At 43.1% G+C, this 15,166-nt stretch overlaps 1 long non-coding RNA gene across 2 annotated transcripts; it reads right to left on the bottom strand.

Moving 5' to 3' along the window:
* Window positions 1-369: 369 nt before the first annotated feature.
* Window positions 370-11,851, bottom strand: LOC113996421. Of its 2 annotated transcripts, XR_005564849.1 has the most exons (7): window positions 11,658-11,851; window positions 10,268-10,305; window positions 8,992-9,112; window positions 6,981-7,123; window positions 5,578-5,756; window positions 4,191-4,291; window positions 370-1,365 (listed from the first exon to the last, which is right to left on the bottom strand). It is a non-coding gene; the product is annotated as an uncharacterized LOC113996421 (long non-coding RNA). The 2 variants fall into 2 exon arrangements; XR_003543771.2 differs by lacking the exon at window positions 4,191-4,291.
* Between the last annotated feature and the right edge of the window lie 3,315 nt (window positions 11,852-15,166).

The following is a 15,166-nucleotide window of genomic DNA, read 5'->3' as shown; positions in this document are numbered from 1 at the left end:
CTTTAGATGCTTTCGTTAATAAATAGTTTATAGGATACAGATAGATCTTACACAAAAATGTCAAAACTGCAATGATTTACATGGATTTCTAGGATGATGACGATACACAAAAATAAATCTGTGTCTTAAAACTCAGCACCAAAACACAATTCACCATTTTAGAAAGACAGCTACAAGTGGATAAGTTTCCATAAACACAGTTACATTTTAATAATTTTTTTCAATTACACCATTGCAGTGTTCCCCATTGTGGTGGTTTGAGCCACCACAAAAATCCAAAATCCAATTTCCAGGCTTACCCCATCCCTTCCCACAATTTATCTCAACACTGAAGAGAAACTTTCAGGCAACAGGCTTCTATAGGGGAAAAGGGGAAGTATATATACATTAATTACTATACAAATAAATACTGTACAAGCTAAAAACAACTATATGTATAATATTACACACTTCTATCGGTCCCTTTAAGCTTTTTCCCTTAATTCAGTCCAGGAAAAGCCTTTTAGGCTGATAGGTAACCAGTCTTTCTCTTGTGGGAGTGTTCAGGGAAAAGGGTTCACTCCCCCCACCAACCTCCAGCTGTTTACTGAAGTCCTTTCTTCCTCAGGAAGTCCAAGAAGATAGCTCTGAGTGCTTTCTCCTTGGTTCTGTGCCGTCTCTGCTGTGTCATTCTCTCTCTCATACCTCGGTTCCGTGCTGCTGTAGTTTAGTTCAGCTTATTACAGTACACGTCCTGGAATCTTCATTTCTCCTCTGATTTTTCAGCTGTCTTCTGTTTTAAATCATTGCAAGGACATCCTCCGGGCCTCTCTCTGGTCCATCTCTAATTTTGCCTGGGGTTATCTCCCTGGCACCGAGCTGCTTTCAGACCGTCCACTTTGGCTCTGCTCCAATGCCAAGCCTCCCCTCCACTTTACAGTGAGAGGGAAAGGAGAAGCCCCCTCTGCAGTCTGGCTGCAAAGGGGGGGGAGAAGAGGGTCTGGCTTCACTCTCCCTCTTACCTTCAGGTGTTGAGAATCCCTTTCTTCACAAACACACACTCACTCCAGTGCTGCCTCCAACCCTGGCTTAGACAGAGCTGTGTGGCTGCAGGGCCCCCTTCCCCCAAGAGGGGAAAGAAGGGGGTCCTGCCACCCCTGGGGCCTTTCTCACACCCCCACAGCAGCAGACACAACAGCAGCAGACAGACAGACCGATTGCCAACAACTTCCACCAGTTGTGTACATATGATTTTTCACAGGAGCGAACAAAACGAGCGGTGATTGTCCATCCAGGGGAAACTGCCCTTCCACTCAATCACCTCTAGGCCCCCCGGCTCCCAGGGGGGGCAATCTCAAACCGTGACACCCGTATATCAAATCCAGACTGAAAAGAAGAAGAAAAATGAAAAAGAAACCAAAACATTAGAGATATCTGGGACATGCAGATACTTTTAGAGCACTAATTCTCAGGGTGTCACCAGACAGAAGCCTGGATTTTGAGACCAACAGTGAAAACACAGTTAACTCTTCCTAATATATCTCAGTATTAGTCACCTGTTAATTCAGACTTAGTCACCTGTTAATTCAGACTAAGTACTCGATAACTCGTGACTCCAGCCTCCAGGACAATTACATCAAACAAATAAAAGAGAATTCCATATGACTGCTTTATCAATCTCAAGAGGGGGGAAAAAAGGTAAAAAAGAGCTACTCTGTGTAGGGATAAATCAATTAAAACTCTTGTATGGATTCCAAAGTGAAAAATTAAATGCTGATGAGAGAATCATTAATAAAAATTAAGAAAGATTTTTGGGTTTGTGTTTTTGTTTGTGTTTCGATTTTTTTTTTAAGTATGGGGAGGGTTTCCATTGATTTGTTTGTTTATTTGTTTATTTGTTTGTTTGGGTTTTTTTTTGTTACTAGTTGTATCTAAATAGGCTAAGGAGATCAATTTTTAAGGTATTATCCCATGCTATATTGGGATTCAAACTACAAATTCCCCGACTTGGTAATTTTCTCTGTGTGACTATGAAACATTTAACAACAAACATTTACAACAGATTAAAGTGGCTGGAAATTACTCTGGGAGAAAAAAAAAATATTACATTCTCTAGAGGTAATTTTTAGATGTTTTCAAACCATTCCTCTCTTAGGCCACCAAATAAACTATTTAAATTCACTGAAAATTAACTGAAAATTCTGGAACCTTGTGGTTAAGAGCTTGGGAAAAATGAAAATATATGATCTGACTCTGAAGAACAAAATGCCTCCCTGGCCTTTTATAATAGGTGAGTCTCAGCAAAGCTTTCGAAAGCTCTGCTCCCTGTTTGATTTAGGGTTGAACATTTGGCCTTTTTCACTGAAGGCAAAGGCTTTCCTGCACTACACTTGAAAATATGTATATTTTAAAATCACCAAAGATAGATATTTAACACTGACTTACTATATTCAAACTATCTGAATTGTTTTAATGAATAATATTCACAGTCAAAGTTAAACTGGCCCATAGCAGTTTGTGCAGAGTATAGCAACTCCTTCCATTCTGCATATCAAATTCCACTTCATTTATGGAAGTTAATAATTAATTAAGTTAAATAAAAAATTTTATAGAACCATGTGAACTTGGCATCTGAAGTGTTCTGCAACTTGATGGGGGTTTTTATCATAGAATCATTAAGGATGGAATAGATCTCCAAGATCATCAAATCCAACCTTTGACTGAGCACCACCGTGCCCACTAAACCACAAGTGTCCCATTTACTCATTTTCTGAACATTTCCATGGATGGTAATTCCACCACTGCCCTGGGCAGCCCATTGCAATGTTTAACCACTCTTTCAGTGAAGAAATTTGGCCTAATATCGAACCTGAACCACCTCTGGTGCAACTTGAGACCATTGAGAATATTGGGTAGTGCATTGTAACACATAATTTTATTTAACAGTCATGTATTACATACCAGGATGAAAGAAGGCATTTTGAGCAAAAAGAAAACCAACCTAAAAACTCTACCAGGTTGTATTTCTTAGGGCTGATAAGAGCAGCTGTGCAGCAGCCTTGCAGTCAGTGTTGCCAGACTGATCCAACCTGAGCCCAGAGTAATCAATTCCAAATTATGTGATATGTCAAAGCACCGAAGTGAAAACAGACGCTGTGGGGCTGGACCACAACAGAGCCACTAATTTGACCACAGGGCTAGAGACCCTCTGCTCTGGAGCCAGGCTGGGAGAGCTGGGGGGTTCACCTGGAGAAGAGAAGGCTCCAGGGAGAGCTGAGAGCCCCTTCCAGGGCCTAAAGGGGTTCCAGGAGAGCTGGAAAGGGATTTTGGACAAGGGATGGAGGGACAGGACAAGGGGGAATGGCTTCCCACTGCAAGAGGGCAGGGATAGATGGGATAGTGGGAAGGAATTGTTCCCTGTGAGGGTGGGGAGGCCCTGGCACAGGTTGCCCAGAGAAGCTGTGGCTGCCCCTGGATCCCTGGAAGTGTCCAAGGCCAGGTTGGACGGGGCTTGGAGCAACCTGGGCTAGTGGGAGGTGTCCCTGCCCATGGCAGGGGGTGGAATAGGATGAGTTCTAAAGTTCCTTCCAACCCAGGCCATTTTGTAATTCTGTGATTTCCGCTAACGCTCTACTGCTGTGCTACCCATCCCTTTCCTGGGTGCACCACGGTGGGAAAGACCCTCGAGTATTATTATCTACCATGGTAGTATTGAAGAAAAAAAGCAAATGTATTGTTGTTGTTAAAAGAAAAGTTTTTCTTCCCTCAGTGTTGTTTTCTCATGGGACAAATGCTGCCTGTAATCCTGAGTCTGCACAGCACGTTTTCTTTAAAGGAATAGATTAAGTTAATAACTGTTTTACATAAGAAGTGCATTTGTATGGCATATGAAAGACAAATATTTGAGTTTGTGCTCTAACTCCTTCAGTATTTCACATCCCAGGGATGTGCCCTACCAAGTGGGCCAGGGGTTAATTCTCTCTAACTTGGATTCTTCATTCTTGGAAGCTGTTTCAAAGGCAGAGGGTTTTTAAATTTTTTTTCCATAAAGAAAAAGAAATACTTGAAAATCTGAATAACATTGACTAAAAAGAGAAGACAGCTCATGAGGCTTAATTAGTTGACCCCAGAAAACTGAAACTATTTTCCTAAGACCCAGATTTTAAGGCACGAATCTGACCATTGGCAGGCATTGCTCTGCAGGCACTTACTGCTTCAGCTGAAAGGGAGGCAGGCCCTGGTTTGCTACCTGTAGATTTCCAGTGTCTTCATCTCAGCACATTTTTTTGTCTGGCTTTACTGCCTCATCTCCCTGGAAAGCACAGAGGTGAAAACAAACAGCCAGGCAGGACCACAGGGAATGCAGATTGGCTAAAAACAGAAACTCCCACAGACTGGCTGGAGAATTCTGTCTCTACCTTTAGTTCCTGCCCTCTCAGGTCTTACCTTCACAGGAGGACAACAAAACACCTCCTGCAGCCTAGGAATTACATCTGGATTGAAAAAATAAATCACAGATTCAACAGTAATATGAGCCTTATAATATTACAAAATTTGTTCTTTAGCCCCTGATAACACCTTCCTGTTCCTATATACACTAATTAGAGAGACAACTCATCACCTCTTCCCCTGTTAACAGTTTCTTTCTATTGCCAGAGTTAGCTACTTCTGTCTTATCAAATTTCTCTCAGTCAGCATGTGGCTTGAAGTTTGCCCCTGTTTTATCTAATGAGGACACAGAACAACCCAAACCTCATCTGCTTTTTCCAGATATAATATATCATCTGGTCTAATAAAAGATACTTGGTATATTTCTATGAATTTTGTATCTTCAGACCTCTGGGCAAACACAATTCCAAGCTGACTTACTGCAGTATCCTTCTCTTTCAGTACCAAATAGAATTTATTCAGTCTCTTCAGAGGTTTACTGGATGAAAAGTTCACAAAGTTCATAGGAAAATGGTCATATTTAGTACCCAGGCTGTATTTTCTAGGTTTACGTGGCTTGTTGAGCCATATCTCAATGTTTAGGTAACAGCCACCACAGCAAAGACATGCTGAAAAGCTGCTCTAATGTATGTGACTTATAATTACCTGATTTGATGCACTTTTTATACATCCTTGCTGAATACAGGTGTTTTTCTAAGGCTGTTTGCAAAATCCAGAAAGTATAAAGTAAGGTTTATTCCATGCAGGAACCCTGTGGTCTGGGAAGAATTTCCTCTCTCAAAGACTGGTGTCTTATTTTCACACAGAATTTCTTTTTGCTGAATATGTGGTGCAGTGACTGCCTTTTATGCAAAAATCTGTGATAAGAAAATCTAAACCCAGTCCTGCTAAGAATGAGGAACTGGCAAATATGGTGAGTAAAGGTGTTGCTTCAAAGGTAGGACTAGGCTTTTTGAGATCTCTTGAGTAAGCTACCAGTCTTCTTTGTTAGGATGCAAACACTATCCATGACACTCCTCTGGAGCCCAGTTTATGTAGTTTCCAGGCTCTCCAAATCTTATTTGGGCATTTTTCTGGCCCATGTCAGGGTATGGGTCACAGATCAGCTGAATACAGCACAGCACTGCTATGAACAGAGGAAATGCTCACCTGTCTGCCCTCCTTCCAGGAGATAAACTCCACCGAACTCAGAAATTCAGGATCAGCTTTATCACTCCTTGGGAACATTTCAGCATCATCTGAGATTCACCCATCTACTGATGCTTCCTTGTATCCTTCAGATGAACCAGGATGCCAAAGGCCACGTACAGCATCTGACCTGCCAGGGACTGACACAGAGCAGTGAAATGCAATCACACAGAAAGAACCCCCAATTTCTGCACTGGAATTTCCCTTGGATCCCTGGATTGACAGATGCCCATATTTACCTCTCAGAGAATCAACAGATTTATGGGACAATCTCACATTCACTACAGGCTGTTTCCTATGGAGCTGGCTTAGCCTTGCCAGCAGTTTTCTGCTCCTGCTTTGGGATCCTCTTCTTGTTCACTACCTCCTTATTCTGTAACGTATTACATAGCAACAAACACCTAAAAGTAGGTACTGAAGCACTACTAAACGTACTACTGAAGACTCCCAAAGAGTGCAAAGTTGACAATTGTCTGACCAATCATTCTCCAAGACCTTGGGAAGTGTTCTTCTTGGATAACTAACAGCAGGAAGTCCAAAACCCAAAAGAACTTTAACAGAGGTTAAACTCCTTGACCTGATGATAAAGAGCTGTTGGAAAGAGAGAAGTAGCCAGACAGGAGATACAGCACTACTTGGAGACATTCTACTCTACCAACAGTGCCATATTTTTACCTGCTTGTCACTAAAAAACCATGTTTTTATATTACATTTGTGATTAAATTGGTATTTACACACAAGGAGAAAAAGCAGCCTAAGAGAGTGTCATAGCTGTGCATCCTTTGAAGAAATTTTGCAGACAAGAAAATATTAAAAAAATGTTCTGTCTAGAGGTAGAAGATAAACAAAAGGTGTTATAGTCTGAAAATGAAGCCAAAACACTTCAGCAGTCAGCAATAAATAACCAAAAAAGAAAGGAGGAAGGGAAAAAAAAAAAGAACAAAACAAGCCTCCAAAAGAGGTACTTGGTATAACAGTTTGTATGTTCAAAACATAAAAATGCAGGCAGGAAAAACCAGATGCTTTTAGTGTCATAACATGACTAGAACACTGTCTGTAGAGTTCTCCAAAGAATACCTGTAATCTACACACATTTTCCCAAATAAATTCTGTCATTTAAGATTCACTTCTATTACGTGACATGAGTGTAAGACATCGAAACACGAATGCAGTCAAAGACCATTTTAGTACTCTGCACGGCAGCTCAGGCTGTAATGGAAAGCCAGGGTTATGCATCTAATTTTTAGTTGTGCTGGATACATGATTGCCTCCTTGAGTGGCAATCACAAATTATTATCAAAGGGCAACATAAATGGCATTCAGATTTCAACGGCTGAGCTCATTATGACATTTAGAGCACTTACCGCTTATTGTGAGTTTTGCTGATTGCTGCTAATCCGCAGATGACAAATATTGCAGAGCACCTCAGACAACCAGAGCCATTTTCTCCAATTCTTTATCTCAGCTGACTTCTTGTTTTGTAGGTAATTTGACTGTAGTCAGCAGCCTACGGGGAAAAGGCAGGAGAAAACTGGTAGTCAGCTTGAGTTAGGTGTGACATCAATTGCCCAACCACACACAGAACTGTGGTCAGTTTACATGAAAGGAGAAGCTGAAATGTTGCAGACTTCCTGAGGGACTGAAAGCCCAAATTGTCCCATTTTGTCACAACTTGAATTCGGTAAGCCATTTCAAACCTTCTCACCACAAGAAAAGTATCAGGGAGAATTTAACTGAGGTGTATTTCTGTAGGAACAGAAATAGGAGAGGGAAGGGCTGGAGGTAAGGCCTTGGCAGAGGGGTTGGGACTATGTGACCTTTAAGGTCCTTCCAACCCAAACCATCATAAGATTCTATGAGTCCATTTCAGAGTAGCAACTAAATCTTCCAAATATCAGCTTGAAAAGGTAGAATTATGAAGATACTATTTTTTTCAGACCAAAACCAAACCTGTTAAAAATCTTTCCATTTAGAGATTAAAAAAGTGCTTGTACAGAGGAGTTAGTTGGGTGTGGGCTGACATTGTGGAAATCAAATCCCTCCCTGCTGATTAAGCATCACTCCAAGGCAAGTGAAATGCTGATAAGGGCATTCACCAATTACAGAATAAACCAAGTAGTGTCTGAGGACTGGATATGTTCCACAGGACTTCTTTTATTTAAGTCTCTGGCGATGCTGCTTTGTAAGCAGTGCTCTGTGTGTGCCTGAGAAAGGGGTGAACATCTTGGTTGAGGCAAGTCTTACTCCATCAGACACACATTTGGTCAGGCCTTGGAGCTTGCTGTGAGCAGGAGGAGCTCCCAGGTATGCAAAAGTCAGACACCACTGGCACTCTAGAACTTCTGGTGACAGTGTCATAAACTACTTCATGTATCATTTGCCAGAATTTGTTCTGTAACAGGCAAAATATCCGTAAAATATCCATTTCACTTCCCTGACCTGTTAGCAGCTTTTCCTAGCAGGTTAATCAATGGTGAGGGTGCTCTCAATTGTGCATTGTTTGCATGTGTCCTGCTCTCCCCGGCTTTAATTTGCTTTCCCTGCACTGCCTGGGAGAAAACACTTCTCAGTGTTAGGTAACACTTCTCAGGGATAAAGCTTCTCAGGTAATAAAAATTACTATGTTTAATACTTCAATGCAAGTGATCAGGAGCTTTACAAACAGAAAGGCACTTAAAATCATGTTAACACACAGTAATACAGGAATCAAACACGTGAAAGAGAGTAGGTTTAAATTGGATACTGGGGAGAAATTCTTCCCTGTGAGGGTGCTGAGGTGCCAGGTTGCCCAGAGAAGCTGTGGCTGCCCCAGCCCTGGAAGTGTCCAAGGCAAGGTTGGACGGGGTTTGGAGCAACCTGGGTTGGTGGGAGGTGTCCCTGCCCATGGCAGGGGGTTGGAACTGCATGGTCTTCAGGGTCCCTTCCAAGCCAGAATATTCTGTGACTCTATGAAATTATAGCTTTGCCTTTAATCTACTATTTCTTTTTTCTTCCTTAGCTGTATTTCTCAGCTCACTTTCTTACCTTACTTTGTATTTCATACAGCAGTTGGACTAAACCAACCTCAAGAACTCATCAACCCATACTTAACTCTAAAAGAGGAACCTCCAGACATCTCTCACACAGAGTTTTAGAGAGCTTTAAGGATTATTTCAAAACGTCCACAGAGGAGCTATTACAGTATTTATCTATCCTATATCTATCAAAAATCTTCCCTGTTTAAAAGTCACAAGACAGAAGTGGTTTACTTCTTTCTGCTCCTTTCTTTATCACTTCACTAAATGTACACTAGCAATGAAACAATATCCTTGTCTTCAGTGACGTTTTTAACCATCTAGCGCCAAAACAGTTTGCAAAGCAGATGCCAGCCCTTACCTGCATTTCACAGACATGTAACATGAACCAAGGAGAGGCTGAGGCCAGAGCTGCCCCAGCCCAGGGGGCTTCCCTGCTGTGGCTGTGTTTGAGTCTCCATCATGCCAGAAGTAACCAAAACCTGCCAACCAGAATTCAAGTTTAGATCATGCACCAAAATTATTTCACTTTCTTAGTAGATTTTTCCCTAGGTTAGCAGCTCAAGGGATGTATTAATGTTGCCTAAGAAAAGCAAACAAATAATATTTGTGTGAAGTAAAATATCTTGGACTGAAGATAAAGCCAATTATAGACACTTGAAAAATGTTGTTGAGTGTTGAATTTTCTTACAAACATCAGAGTCTGCTAAGCTGTGACCCAAAAAAAACTTCAGCAATGAACTACCATGGGTGCTTTGCACTACCCTTTCCCTCTTCTGACATCTCTATGCATTTGTGTGCCAGAGGAAACAGAGTGGTCTGTGTTTCAAGTTCTTCCTGAAGGTATTGGTAGTCACAGAGGAAGCCTGTTCAAAATCTTCTCCTGCCACATTGCTCCTCTATCACACGATGCAATGATTTACATTAATAACAGCAGAGTGCAGAGAAGACCTGCTGAGCCTTTAATAAACTTCCTTTTTCCAATCACTTAAAACGTTCTTTAAAGTTGCAACTGAAGTAATACAAAGCCTGCATAACAGTACACTTGACATTTATGATCTTGGCAATAAATCTGATTTTCATTTTTACCATGTCTGCTTTTGATTAATTGTAAAAAGTTTACTATATATACTTCTAGAGAAACAGTGGAATGGTTAATAAACTATATTCTTCCTGATAATACTAAATTATAATGCAGCCTTGAACCACATACATTAAATACAAAATGCTACAAAAAGCCAAATGCTCACAAGTTCAACTTACATTACTGTTGCCATTAGGGAATAATTGTGAGGCAGCCTCAATTTCTTCTAGCCTTGGCATGTATTAATGTAGTGCACAATTCTGTACAGGTTTGAAGTTAAAACTTCCAATGTTCAAATGAAAGCAACATTTGTCATGCATCTTAAAAACCCTTATTTTTCATAGTACAGCATGATTAAGTTCGAATAGCAAGAGATTGTAATCTAGACTTGAAAAAAAATCTAGACTTAAAAAAAACCAACCCTCTATTATTATTTTTCAGCATGACATAAGTGAAACCCAAGGAATGTAATTATGCCAGAATTCTGCCACAGAAAAGACCCGGCAGTGAACTGTGTGGGGTGCAATTTTATCACTTTAGGAAACTGTCTCACCTGGTACTCATGGGTCCTTTCCTGGGAGGGTGCCAAAGCTGAAGGATAATGGAAATATAATGAACAGCTGCAAATTAAATTATGCTGTTGTAATGTGGCATTATTTGGCATAAATGATTTCATTGCAATTAAGAAAACAGACCCATAGCCCATAGCAGGTGGTTGTCGAGGTAGCACTAGGTAAGTTGGCCTGCTGACAGAAAAGACAGGAAAAGATCCTGCATACAGAAGCAGGTCTGCTCTCCAGTACAATAAACAAAAAGCTACATTATTAAAGGATCAACTGATATTAGAGAGAATCAAAATAGCCACTGTATAAACATTTCTGAAGTGTTTGCCTGACTCGGTGCAGAGGCCACAACCAGACCTGTGTAGTGTTCAAATCTCATTAGCACCTCACCAAATAGGTGTGAAATGATGGATGTGCTAGGACTTGTTATCTGCCCAAGAGTTCGCTGTTCTCCTAATTACTGTGTGCAACTAAAATCAGCATTTTTAGAAGCTCATTTTGCTTGCAGTTCTTCCCCTTGCAGACAGTCCTGCCACACTCAGCAGCTGAAATAAATCAGATTTCATAATAGTTTTGAGAAGACTAACCAAAAATCGTACTCTCAACACTTTCCATCCTCTCTGGTGGTTTTTGGGTTGAATTGTGACTCATTTCTATCACAGGAAAACATTGCTTTCATTGATATGTCTTTGCCCTAATTGCTTGTGAATTTGTAACATTTTAAAATCAGCCACTATCATCTACATGTGACAGATAAAGCAGCGAACGAGAGAAAAATCAGGTAATTGCTCATTACGGCTAAGTACAATTTAAGTAGAGAGGGTGTCTGCACCCAAGAGGGTGTCCTCTTGGCCCATTTCATCTGAGCTAGAACACCAAATGAGGATGCACTTCACAGATTGTTCAATGTGCAGCTGAAAGTTCCATATATACAAGGAGCTCCACTCCTATGAAACTCCACTTAGTCAAGGCCAGGCTGGATGGAGCTTGGAGCAACCCAGTCTAGTGGAAGGTGTCCCTGTCCAGGACAGGGAGGTTGGAAAAAGCTGAGTTTAAGGTCTCTTCCAACCCAAACCGCCATAGGACTCTGTGTTTCTATGAAACATAGTTCCCTCACCCTGAGGGCTGTGCAGACAGGTAACAGCACAGCACAAGGCAGTACAGAAGAGCTCATGGAGAGCAAATCCTCCAGGTGACATAAAAATCTGTACAGCCATAGGGGACAACTTGTTTACATGCACCAAAAGCAATGCAACAGCTAAAGCTGAACATGTATGTCAACAGGGTCCATTCAGTGAAACTTGCACAAGACTATGAAAAAGAGTATTTTTAAAATCTATATAAATGGACTCAAAGTATTTATGGTGACTCAAGACAAACCTGAACACGTGCCCAAGCCTTGAGAGGTTTTTGTGCTCCATATGGTCATCAGTGATGTTCCCCAGGCTCAATATCCAGGCCGGTCCTGTTAAATACCTTCATCAATGGTATGGACCAGGGGCTGATTGCCCTCAGCTGGTTTGCAGATGACACCAAGCTGGGTAGGACAGTGGATCTGCTGGAGGGCAGGAAGGCTCTGCAGAGGGATCTGGACAGGCTGGATTAATGGGCCAAGGGCAACTGTATGAAATACAACGAAGGACCAGTGCCGGGTCCTGCCCTTGGGTCACACCAACCCCTGCAGCTCCAGGCTGGGGCAGAGGGGCTGCAAAGCTGGGAAAGGCCCTGGGGGTGCTGGTGACAGCAGCTGGACACGAGCCCGGGTGTGCCCAGGGGGGCAAGAAGGCCAAGGGCCCCTGGGCTGTGCCAGCCATGGTGTGGGCACAGGCCCAGGGCAGTGCCCGTCCCTGTGCTGGCACCGCTGAGGGACCGCGAGGGCTGGGCCCAGTTCTGGGCCCTCAACAGGAGAGACCCGGAGGGGCTGGAGCGTGTGCAGGGAAGGGAACGGAGCTGGGGAAGGGGCTGGAGCAGCAGGAGCGGCTGAGGGAGCTGGGGGGGCTCAGCCTGGAGAAAAGGAGGCTCAGGGGGGGGTCTCAGCCTGGAGCAAAGGAGGCTCAGGGGGGACCTTCTGGCTCTGCAAGTCCCTGACAGGAGGGGGGAGCCGGGGGGGGTCGGGCTCTGCTGCCAGGGAACAAGGGACAGGAGGAGAGGGAACGGCCTCAGGCTGTGCCAGGGGAGGTTTTCACTGGATATTAGGCAAAATTTCTTCATGGAAAGGGTTGTCAAAGCTGCCCTGGGCAGTGGTGGAGATGCCATCCCTGGAATTGTTCAAAAACTGTGTGGCTGTGGCATTTGAGGACATGGTTTAATGGTGAACAAGATGGTGGTGCTCGGTGGATGGCTGGATACGATGATCTTAGAGGTCTTTCCCAACCTGAATGATTATATGATTCCATGATTCAAAAGCTCTCTTTACTTTAAGTCTAATAATTCACTCCAGAATTTCAGACCAGAAGTTTAACAGCCTCCAGGCAGGTGTTTTTCCAGAATGGTGCATAAAAGATTTTCCCAGTATCCCTCTGCAGAGCCTCCTATCAGCTGCCATTTGAGACAGGTTAGGGGAGCTCTGGCTTTGTCCAGGTTGCAATTCCTATGTCTCAGAAAGGATCCATTGGAGAGCAATAACATAAGCACCTGATAAACGTCAGAGATTCACATCAGCTGAAGTTCTGGAGACAAAGTGGATTATGTTTGTTGCTCAAAACCAAGACAATACAGCTCTTCTCTGTTTTTCAAGGTCTATTCGCTAAGTTTTTTGGAACTAAACTGAGATCTTGCAGCTGTTCTAACCCAGTGCTACCACCAGACAACCTTTAGTACTAGAAAACATCCAAAAAATCAAGAATAACTAATAGTACAAGAGACTATAAGAGATGTTAAAACAGCCTGAGACTGGATCTTAACTAGAAAAGCTCTATAGAAGAAGCCAAAGAAGCTATCAAACTGAAAAACAGAATTACAGAAAAGGTGCAAGGTTCATACTCAATGGATTCCCAACTCTCACATTAACTCACAGAATCCTTAAAGCTGGAAAAGACCTCCAAGATCATCAAGCACAACCTTTCACCAAACACAACCTTGTCCCCCAGCCCAGAGCACTGAGTGCCACAGCCAGGCCTTCCTGGGACATCTCCAGGGATGAGGACTCCACCACCTCCCTGGGCAGCCCCTGCCAAGGCCTGACCACCCTTTCCAGGGAGAAATTCATCCTGTTGTCCAGCCTGAGCCTCCCCTGGCACAGCTGGAGGCCGTTCCCTCTCCTCCTGTCCCTTGTTCCCTGGGAGCCGAGCCTGACCCCCCCCGGCTCCCCCCTCCTGTCAGGGACTTGCAGAGCCAGAAGGTCCCCCCTGAGCCTCCTTTTCTCCATACTGAGCCCCTCCCAGCTCCCTCAGCCACTCCTCATAGGGCTTCCAGACCCTTCCCCAGCTCCACTGCCCTTCTCTGGACCATAAATTCCCCCAGCTATCTGGGTCCTTCTGCTTCTCAAACCCTGTTTTCGAAACTGTCAAGAGCAAGGCTTCAATAATTTTCTCTAAACCTCTTCACATTCTTGTACCATGCCAGCTCCAGTGTTTGGGGACACTCTGTGCATCAGCAATGCAGCTACAGACCCCAGAGGGCAGGAGGTGGAAACTTCTTTAAGAAAAGCTTCTGACTGTGGGAACACAACTGTGACCAAAACAAAAAATGCAGTTTTAGCCATGCCAGGTTCAGATAACAGTGTGAAACCTGCTCATCAAGGACCCAGGAAGGGTATTTTAGGTTCAGCCTCTCCTGGGGACCATCTCTTTCTGAATGCTATGTCAGACAAACAAAGCCTTTCAGTACTCCTTCTTTACAACTTACTCCTGACTCCAGCACCACAGCCCACACTGCTGCAGTTCAGTGTCTTATGGGAGCACAAACCCCCAGGAAAAGAGCTGAAATTTGTAGTGGCACAGGACAGGCTTTTTAAGAAGGCAGGATCACTGCATCTAGAGACACAGGCTCACAGGAGGATTGAAATGGAAGGGACCTGAGAAAGCCCCTAATCCAAGCTCCTCCTCAAGGCCAGCTCTGAGGCCAGACCAGTCTGTTCAAGGCTTTATCCATTCAGATCTTGAGAACCCTCAAGCATGTAAAACTCCTCCACAATCTGTTGTCATTCACAACTATGATGAGATTGCACTTCCTCACCTCCTCCAGGTCACTGATAAAAATGTTACTCAGAGTGAGTCACAGTACAGACATCCCACAGCACTCTGCTTTTCACTGACACCCATTAAGCGAAAACATGAGGTTAGAACAGGAGAGAAAAGCCCAAAGGAGTCAGAAGTACTGGCAGCATAATTCACTGTTAGTGCCCCAGGACTGTGTCTTTGCCTGTTCTGCCCTGACACATCAAGCCAGCTCACCTACATCGTTTTTGCTTCAAAATCCAATCAAGCTGTATACACCTTGGCCACTATCCAGCACAAGTCTGTAATAATTAGCTGTCAAGTCTTTCACTGCTCCTCCACTGGAGGACCACAATATTATTCACCTACAGCAGTTCATGACAGATCATGCCTAACCCTCTATTTCCTCCAGTAAAGAGGTGAAAAATCTTTTTCAAATTTCCATGAAAAAGTGTTATGTGTATATTACATACATACATATATATTATTTATATGTCTATGCTTCATTAAAACACATAATTACTTAGTCTTCTCTGTGATACGGGATGATGTAACACAGTTCAGTAACAGACTCCTATCAATATGACTAGAGAGAATTAAAATTAATGAGTATTATGCTCACTAAAATGTCCATATTTCACCCCAATGGACTCCCACAGCAGTGCTGGCCTTCACCGTTCCAAGATAACTCTAATCTTAAAAAAGAGGGATTGTTTCTGGTTCTCCCCAAGT

The sequence above is a fragment of the Pipra filicauda genome, unplaced genomic scaffold (assembly GCF_003945595.2).
Source record: "Pipra filicauda isolate LSUMZ 115617 unplaced genomic scaffold, ASM394559v2 scaffold371_size1224239_pilon, whole genome shotgun sequence".
Lineage (NCBI taxonomy): Eukaryota > Metazoa > Chordata > Aves > Passeriformes > Pipridae > Pipra > Pipra filicauda.
Note: the sequence above shows the minus strand (reverse complement) of the source record. Positions and strands in the feature narration are given on the sequence as shown.